General features: G+C 38.1%; 1 long non-coding RNA gene across 1 annotated transcript; it reads right to left on the bottom strand.

Annotated features, from left to right (window-relative positions):
* Positions 1-554: 554 nt before the first annotated feature.
* LOC145550333 (uncharacterized) lies at positions 555-966 on the bottom strand. The gene is made up of 3 exons (XR_014086240.1): positions 908-966; positions 698-811; positions 555-617 (listed from the first exon to the last, which is right to left on the bottom strand). It is a non-coding gene; the product is annotated as an uncharacterized LOC145550333 (long non-coding RNA).
* Between the last annotated feature and the right edge of the window lie 7,609 nt (positions 967-8,575).

Below are 8,575 nucleotides of genomic sequence, written 5' to 3'. Positions count from 1 at the left end.
ATCTGATTGAGTCCAAATTTGGTATACTTTACACAACATTTAGATTTAAAAGTCTGTACTACTTTTTGTGTTACAAATACTATTTTGGTAGTGTTTTCAATGTTATTTCAAAGAAATTTGGCGAGGTTAAAAAAAATGCAAAATATTTTGTATTTGTCCCTAATATTTCAGGCAGGGTCAAAGCTACAATGGTGCTGACACCAGAAAACCATTCTATGACATCTTACCTTTACAGAGGTACCAAAGTTCTTATTAAATCTAATAGCTGTGAGCTATAAGTGATTACTTTTGTGTGTTTTGTCAGGCGGAAATTTATTTATACCCCCTTAGGGGTAAGAGGTTAAAACAAATGCATAAAACTTACCCGTGTGAGTAGAATCGAAAGGCCTCTCTGGTTCTGGTTCTGTTTCTGCTTCTGGTTGCGGTTCTGGTTCTGGTTCTGCTCTGGTCCTGGTTCTGTTCTGGTCCTGGTTCTTGTCTGGTCCGGTTTGGTCCTGGTTCTTGTCGGGTTCTGGTTCCGGGTCCGGTGTAGTTGTTTCCGTGGCGAGGGAAGAGGACGAATTCGTCTTCAGAGTCGGATGAGATGTAAATTACTGAATCTTCATTAGAAGTGCAAGCTATGAGATGATAAAGAAATATGTAAATAAAAAAAAACAGTTTCCTGATTAGTTCAAATAGATTATTTTATAAAACTTACTCTGTACTCCAGTATGGTTGTAGGAGGAGGTTTGATCAGGAACTATTATAGCTTCAGAGACATGTCTTTTTTTAGTCAGTGATAAACGATTCCTCCTGCGGTTTTCCTGGTAATCTATAAGAAAATACATTCATAGTAAATGTTTATTAATATTTATTTTTTCAGTTTTAGAACTCTGGTTACGGAAGTGTAAAAATGTAGTAAAATTACCGCGGATGAACTCCGGTTCTGTTTGGGACTGGTGTGTGTTCTGATTCAGATCTGGAAGAAGAGTAGGCATATATTTAAGTTTTTCATTTTTTTTATAGGATTAAATTATTTTAGAATTAGGTTACAGAGAAAAGGTATGACAAAAATAAATAAATTAAAAGAACTTACCCTTTATAATCTCTGAGGATGTAAAATCAGAGAATGCATCTAAACAAATAAGCAATATATTAAACATGATGCATATATATATATATATATTATATATATATATATATATATATATATATAATATATATATATATATATATATTGAGAAAGAGATTTTAGTATTTTTTCTTTACTTACGGTCAAAAAATGGAAAGAGGTCTTGAGAGCCGAAAGTTGTAGACTCATCAAATTAACCTGTCTGCCTGGAAGATCGGACATATTTCAGAATATGAAGATGAAGCGAAATTAAAAGTTCAGAACTGCTGCTGCTGTTGTACCGGAGAGGGGGAGAAGTTCTGCGAAGTTCTGCGAAGTTGTGATCTTGCCGTGATGCTGCACCCTTAAGCAGTTGTGCTTTTAAAGGTCTTCCACCAGCGGCCTATTGTTTGTGTGACGTATTCTAAGGCTGGAGGGTCAAAGGTCAGCCTTGTCCGGCAGGCTCTAAGTTTTTTCCTCACTCCCTGTTAAAGAGTTTGATGCAGCACTTATTCTATTGTCCTGCACCAAATAATGCATCGTAAGATTTCAACATCATCCACAGGTATTTGTTTGGAGGAATGTGTTCTATGGATTCTCATGTTAGAAGACGAATACACATGCACACACACACCCACACACACACACACACACACACACACACGCACACACACACACCAAGACTCTCCCCCCTCCTTGAAGACAGACACGCGAATGCCTTGGTGTGAAGGGTCAGGGTCAGTCTGCTTTGAATGTATTAACCATCTCCAGCCAAAAAGAATCAACCACACTCATCCCTTCACTTCTCAAGCTCAACAGTCAGCTAATGTTTGGAATATAATATTTATTCGCTTTGTTTGGGAATATACTATATTATTCACTGCTAACTCCGATTAAGATTTGACAGAAGGGTATCAGAGAAGTCAGGAGGTCACAAAAATCCCATCATACTGCATCAGTTATTCTATTGTCCAACACCAATTAATGCAGCGTAAGCTTTGACATCCGTTGGAGTTATTGTCTGATGTATCTATGGATTTCTTATGCTTGAGGACATCAGAGACTGCAGGGTAGAGGTCAACTTCATCTGCCTGGTTGTAAGTTTTCACATGCCATGTTAGTTTGATGCAGTAGTTATTCTATGTCCAACACCAAATAATGCAGCGTAAGCTTTGATATCCGTCGGAGTTATTGTTTGATGTATTCTATGGATGTCTCATGTTTGAGGACATCAGAGGCTGCAGGGTCAGAGGTCATCGTCATCTGCCAGGCTCTAAGTTTTTTCACATGCCATGTTAGAGTTTGATGCAGCAGTTATTCTATTGTCCAACACCAAATAATGCAGCGTAAGCTTTTGATATCCATCGAAGTTATTGTTTGATGTATTCTATGGATTTCTTATGCTTGAGACATCAGAGACTGATGGTTAGAGGTCAACTTCATCTGCCTGGTTGTAAGTTTTTTCACATGCCATGTTAGAGTTTGATGCAGTAGTTATTCTATTGTCCAACACCAAATAATGCAGCGCAAGTTTTCAGCCCTCTAATGAGATATTGTCTTGAGGAATGTCCTATGGACTTCTCATGCTCGCGGACAAATCCACGCGCATACACCCACACACACACTCAGCAATGCTGAAACAAACAGAAACACGAATGCCTTGGTGTGATGGGCCAGGGTCAGTCCGCTTGAATGTTTCAGCATCTCCACCCATCCCTTTCACTTCTCAAGCTCAGCAGTCAATATTGTTTGAATATATTTAATTATTTACTTACTTTGTTTGGAATATACTATATTTATTATTCACAGCTAACTCCAATTAAGATTGACAAAAGGGTGTCAGGGGGTCACAAGGTTCCCATGGGAGGTCAGGAGGTCGCAAGGTTCCCATGGGGGAGGTCAGGAGGACACAAGTTCCCATGGGGGAGGGGTTTTGATATCAATTAATATCAATTAGTCACGGTCATCAATAAATCATCCGATTAAAATTTGACAGAAGGTGGTCTATATAGTCTCTCTATGTAGGATCTGAAAGTTTCCTTAAGTCCAGTGGATTACTGTTCTGCCACTTATTTGGTTCCAGTTCTGGACCAGGTTCTCTGTAGGAGAACTCCTTGGGATGGAGACCTCTACAGCTGGTCCGGTCAGTCCCTGACCGTCCTGGTCGACCTGGAGGAAGAGGATCAGTGGATGGAGATCATGGAGGACAAGGAGGCGGCCGACGACGGCTTTTAGCACTAGCTAAATACCATTGTACATTTAGCAACTAATGCCAACGCCCTAGACCAACTCAGTACTAATCACTAGTGCACAACACCAACATAGTACTTATTAGCAACTAATGCCAAAGTGCTACACCAGCTCTGTATTTATCAGTAGCTACCTGTAAAGCGCTACACAAACCTGGTATATAGCACTAGCTAATGCTAATGCCTTACACAAACCCCGATATTTAGCTTTGGCTGTTGCTAGGGTGCTACACCAACACAATATTTAGCACTAGGTAATACTAGCGCACAATATCAACATACTACTTAGAAACTCATTCCAAAGCTGCTACACAAACTCAGTATTTCAGTAGCTTGCTATAAAGCGCTACAAAAACATGGCATTTAGCACAAGCAAACGCTACAGCACAGTAACAGCACTTATTAGCAACTAATGCCAAAGCGCTACACCAACTCAGTATTTATCAGTAGCGAGCTGTAAAGCGCTACAACAACATGGCATTTAGCACTAGCTAATGCTACAGCACAGTAACAACATAGTACTTATTAGCAATTAATCCCAAAGCGCTACACCAACTCAGTATTTATCAGAAGCTAGCTCTAAAGCCCTACATAAACCTGGTATTTTACACTAGCAAACAATACCAACATAGTACATATTAGCAACTAATGCCAAGGGGCTAGACCAACTCAGTATTTATCAGAAGCTAGCTCTAAAGCACTACAACAACATGGCATTTAGCACTAGCAAACGCTAGCACACAATACCAACATTATACTTAATAGAAACCAATGCCAAAGCACTACACTACCTCAGTATTTATCACTAGCTAACGCTAATGCCCTACACCAAACTGGTATGTACCACTAGCTAACACTAGCACACAATACCAACATAGTACTTTATTAGCAACTAATGCCAAACGCTACACCAACTCAGTATTTATCAGAAGCTAGCTCTAAAGCGCTACAACAACATGGCATTTAGCACTAGCAAACGCTAGCACACAATACCAACATTATACTTAATAGAAACTAATGCCAAAGTGCTACACCAACTCAGTATTTCTAAGCAGCTAGCTGTAAAGTGCTATACCAACCTGAAATTTAGCACTAGCTAATGCTAGCGCACGATACCAACATAGTACTTATTTGCAACTAATGCCAAAGCGCTAGGCCAACCCGGTATTTAGCACTAGCTAACACTAATGCCCTACACCAAACTGGTATGTATCACTAGCTAACATTAGCACACAATACCAACATAGCACTTTATTAGCAACTACTGCCAAACGCTACACCAACTCAGTATTTATCAGTTGCTAGCTGTAAATCGCTACACCAACATGATATTTAGCACTAGCTAATGCTACAGCACAATACTAAAATTGTACTTATTATATTTAGCGGAAACAAATGCTAACATGCTGCACAAACATGGTATTTAGCAGTAGCTAACACTAAAACGCTACACTAAGGCATTTATCTTAAACTAATGCTAAAGCACTACAATAACATGGTACTTAACAGGAGCTAATGCTAACGCGCTACACCAACCTGGTGTATTTCTTCAAACCTCAATAGCAGCTCATGGAGGAGTTTGATCTGTTCACATTTCATCTGTCTTATGCCATACATTCATGATACGCTAACATTTTCAGAACTATGTAAAAAAACATATTTTTAATAAAAGTTACACACTGCAGCTATAAATGCCTGAATTTGTTCAAACTACTAATTCTGCACTGGGAGTCCAGAGTTTATTCTGAGGAATAGACAAAGTGTCATCTTTAATTTTACAATAAACAATTAACTGCTGGAAACTAATTTGGTGAGACAAACCTGTATTTATGTTGTAGATGATATTTTTTTCATCTTCATGGGATGGGAATGTTTTACTTTAATTAGGACTTTCTGAAAGGCAGAGTTGATGAAAATATTTTTAACAGAAATATTTAAATTGAACATGAAAAGAACAGAATGAGCAGCAAATGAACCAAATGCAGAAGAAGAAAATATTTTTATTTCTCTAAAACACATGTAGAAAACTGAAGCAAATAAACAAAAAGATTTAATATTCAAATCTGACGAGTTTAGAAGAATAGGAGCCACAGAAACAGAAAATGTTCAGAGAGAAAAACTGATCAACATTTCAATGAAATCTGATGAATGAGAGGAAAAATAAGAGAAACAACATATTGATATTCAGTGTGAAGCTTTGACTGGACACAAACAGGAAAACATGAGGATCCTGGAATAATCCTGGAATAATCCTGGAATAATCCCAGCTTCAATCTTTAAAGCACTGTAAGAAGAAAAAGTTTCCAAGGACTCAATCAGAAAAGTTTCACCAAGAAATAGATTGTATAGATGAACTATCTGTTCAACAGTGAACTATCTGTTCAACATTGAGAGTTTCTCTGACAGGAGGAAAATATTTAGACTAAAATCAGCAAAGAAACACTGAAGAACCAGAACTGGGCCAGACTGTAAATCCAGGAATCAAAGGTTCAGTGAATGTGGTGTTGAAGGTGTGGAGGTGGATCAGTGAGTCAGAGGAGACTCTGTAGAAGGACAGAATGCCAGCAGGACAGTCCACATACACTGATACTCTGTTAGAGACGGAGGAGGAGGAGAGACGAGTTTCTATGTTATTGTGCCTGACAGAGTAACCATCATCAGAGCATCTCAGACTCCAGGAATGATCATTATATCCAAACACACAGTCTCTACTGTATCCTTTCCTCCTGATTCTTCTGTAACTCACTGATATATAAACTATTCCTCTCCACTCAACCTCCCAGTAACAGCGACCAGTCAGACTAATTCTACACAGCAGCTGATACCAGTAATCAAATCTGTCTGGATGATCAGGATATGACTGAAGCTCCTCCACACGTGTCACCTTCCTGTTGTCTTCAGACAGTTTGATGTTTCTGCTCACTGTGTTGTGTCGATGGTGAGTTGACAGGAATCTGATGGAGAGAACAAACACAATCCAGCTGCAGTTATTGATCATTTATTGATCTTTGATGATGATCCTGAATGAATGATGTGACAGTTTGAAGATGGTTGAATGTGAGCTGCTTTGTTGTCATGAATCAGATAAAAACACACTTACACTTCCTCAGACCTGGTGTCAAGAATCGGCCTCCAGCAGGCTCCACCCTGAAAGGAGGAGGGGGTCAGACCATCAGTCTCTTTCAGCAGCAAACATGGACATTACATGTCTCTCAGACACACATTGTCCTCCACTGAGACAGAAACAGTCCAACATGTGGACTGCAAACTGCAGTGGATGTAGGAAGGACAGTTGGTGCTGCTGCAGCACAACTCATTTCTCCAAACACAGGAAAAGCTCCAACAGAGAGAAGAAGGAAATCCCTCAGTAACAAACTGAAGAAACTCACTGAAGCCTAAAGGACATCAGGAAACTAAGGAAACATTCTGGAAGCTCAACCTGATTTAATAATCAGCATTAAAATCCATGTTGTGTTCAGTTTATTTCATGATAAGTGATTGATTTACAATTATATGTTTAGCATAATTTACATGATGATTATTATTAATTGAACATGATTGTATATAATTACAAAGGTGAAGTGAAATATATTAAGTGATTTATTTGAGTAGAGGAAGTCTTTTATTTTGAAGATATAGAAGACTTCAAAATAAAAGTCTTATATATGTATTGTTTCTAATATTTCGTATTAAAACAATATGAAATATTGTTTTTAACTTGCATTGTTTCAAATGAGTTTCATGTAGCAACGAGGCTTAAATACAATTTCTTACTGTAGTTAATTATTTCACGTCTTTCATTCTCCTGATAATTGATATTTATTATTGATACGCATATCAATTGACATGCATTGTGTCCAGAAAACCATTTTATACAGGACAAGAAATCTGTCACAAAATATTAGTAGTTCCATCATTTGTTATTAGTTATATCTATTAAATACGACTTAAAATAAAGATTAGAAAACTGATGTTTGATCAATTCTCCATGATATAAATCTATAAACAGTTTAGTTTCTGTTAGTTCTGCAAGATACAGGAAAGGGTGAATATCTACTTATATTGGTCAATCGTTTATTTTAAATATGCTGTAGGAGCCGTAGTTTGACGACTGTTATAAATATCACCATGTTTTTAGAACACAGGGATTAGCTCAGTTTTTGTCGCTTGTTTTAGGAATTGCAGCTTCTGCAGTGGCGCCACAATAAAGGTACAATAAAGCTGATAAACAGGTGAAGACAAACAGAACCACTTCTGACTGTTCGCAAAGCCAAACATCCAGTAAAGTTCCACCAAGCCACTACTAAGGCACTGGGTCATGATTCTAGACACGGGAAAAACAAGGTTCAATGTCCAACTTATTGATTGTTCTTGGTGATTTATTTCCTCTTTCACCAAAACAATTACAGACATCAAACTTTAATTTGTTCTCATGCTACCACTCTTAAAAACCATCGGCCCCAAACCCAAATGCCTGCTGGTCCTTCTCCAGGCCCCTGCACTGATCTATGTGGACTGACCCACATTACTTCCTGTCTGAATTTAGAAATATTAAGAAATAATAAATAAAATCAACAATTAACCTACAAATAAACTCTGTAAATAATCCAAAAAATAGAAATGTAAGAAGTAATAAAATTCAAATGGATAAAGAAATAAAGAAAAATAGCTCCAACAACTTTTGTTCTGCCTTTTCTCGCTGTGTGTGTCGCTTTACGTGGACCTGTTGCCATGGCAACCGACAGACAACAGCTCAACGAGCACATAGAGCAGAGATTACCGATCAGGGGAATCAGCACCAAAAATCAAACATTTCCCACACAAAAAAGTAGCAGAAACACTAAAACAGAACATCCAGTCTGTTACATTATGCTGTCAGGCTTAATGTCTATATTTGGATTATTAATAAGTTTTCGCCTGAGCACAGCGGCGGTTGATTAGCTGATTTAATAAACAGCTGCTCTACTGATGACGTGGTGGCGGGTTGACCTGTTTTAGTGCCAACGGAACCAAAACACACCGAACTGCGCAGCACATGCTAAGGTTATCAAAGTCAGTAGCAGGCTAACAGTTAGCCTAGCATAACTGACCCACTGCTCACTTGTTCAATGTTTTCTTTAAAAGTTTTCTCACCTGTGAAATCTGAAGGCCTTATTACCATTATCTATGTTTGAATTAACTGCCAAACATTGCGTCAGTTGTTCTGATTCTTTGCGTGATTGTAGTATTTTCCTGA

Source organism: Poecilia reticulata, unplaced genomic scaffold (genome assembly GCF_904066995.2).
Source record: "Poecilia reticulata unplaced genomic scaffold, P_reticulata-male-v2 Scaffold_34, whole genome shotgun sequence".
NCBI lineage: Eukaryota > Metazoa > Chordata > Actinopteri > Cyprinodontiformes > Poeciliidae > Poecilia > Poecilia reticulata.
Note: the sequence above shows the minus strand (reverse complement) of the source record. Positions and strands in the feature narration are given on the sequence as shown.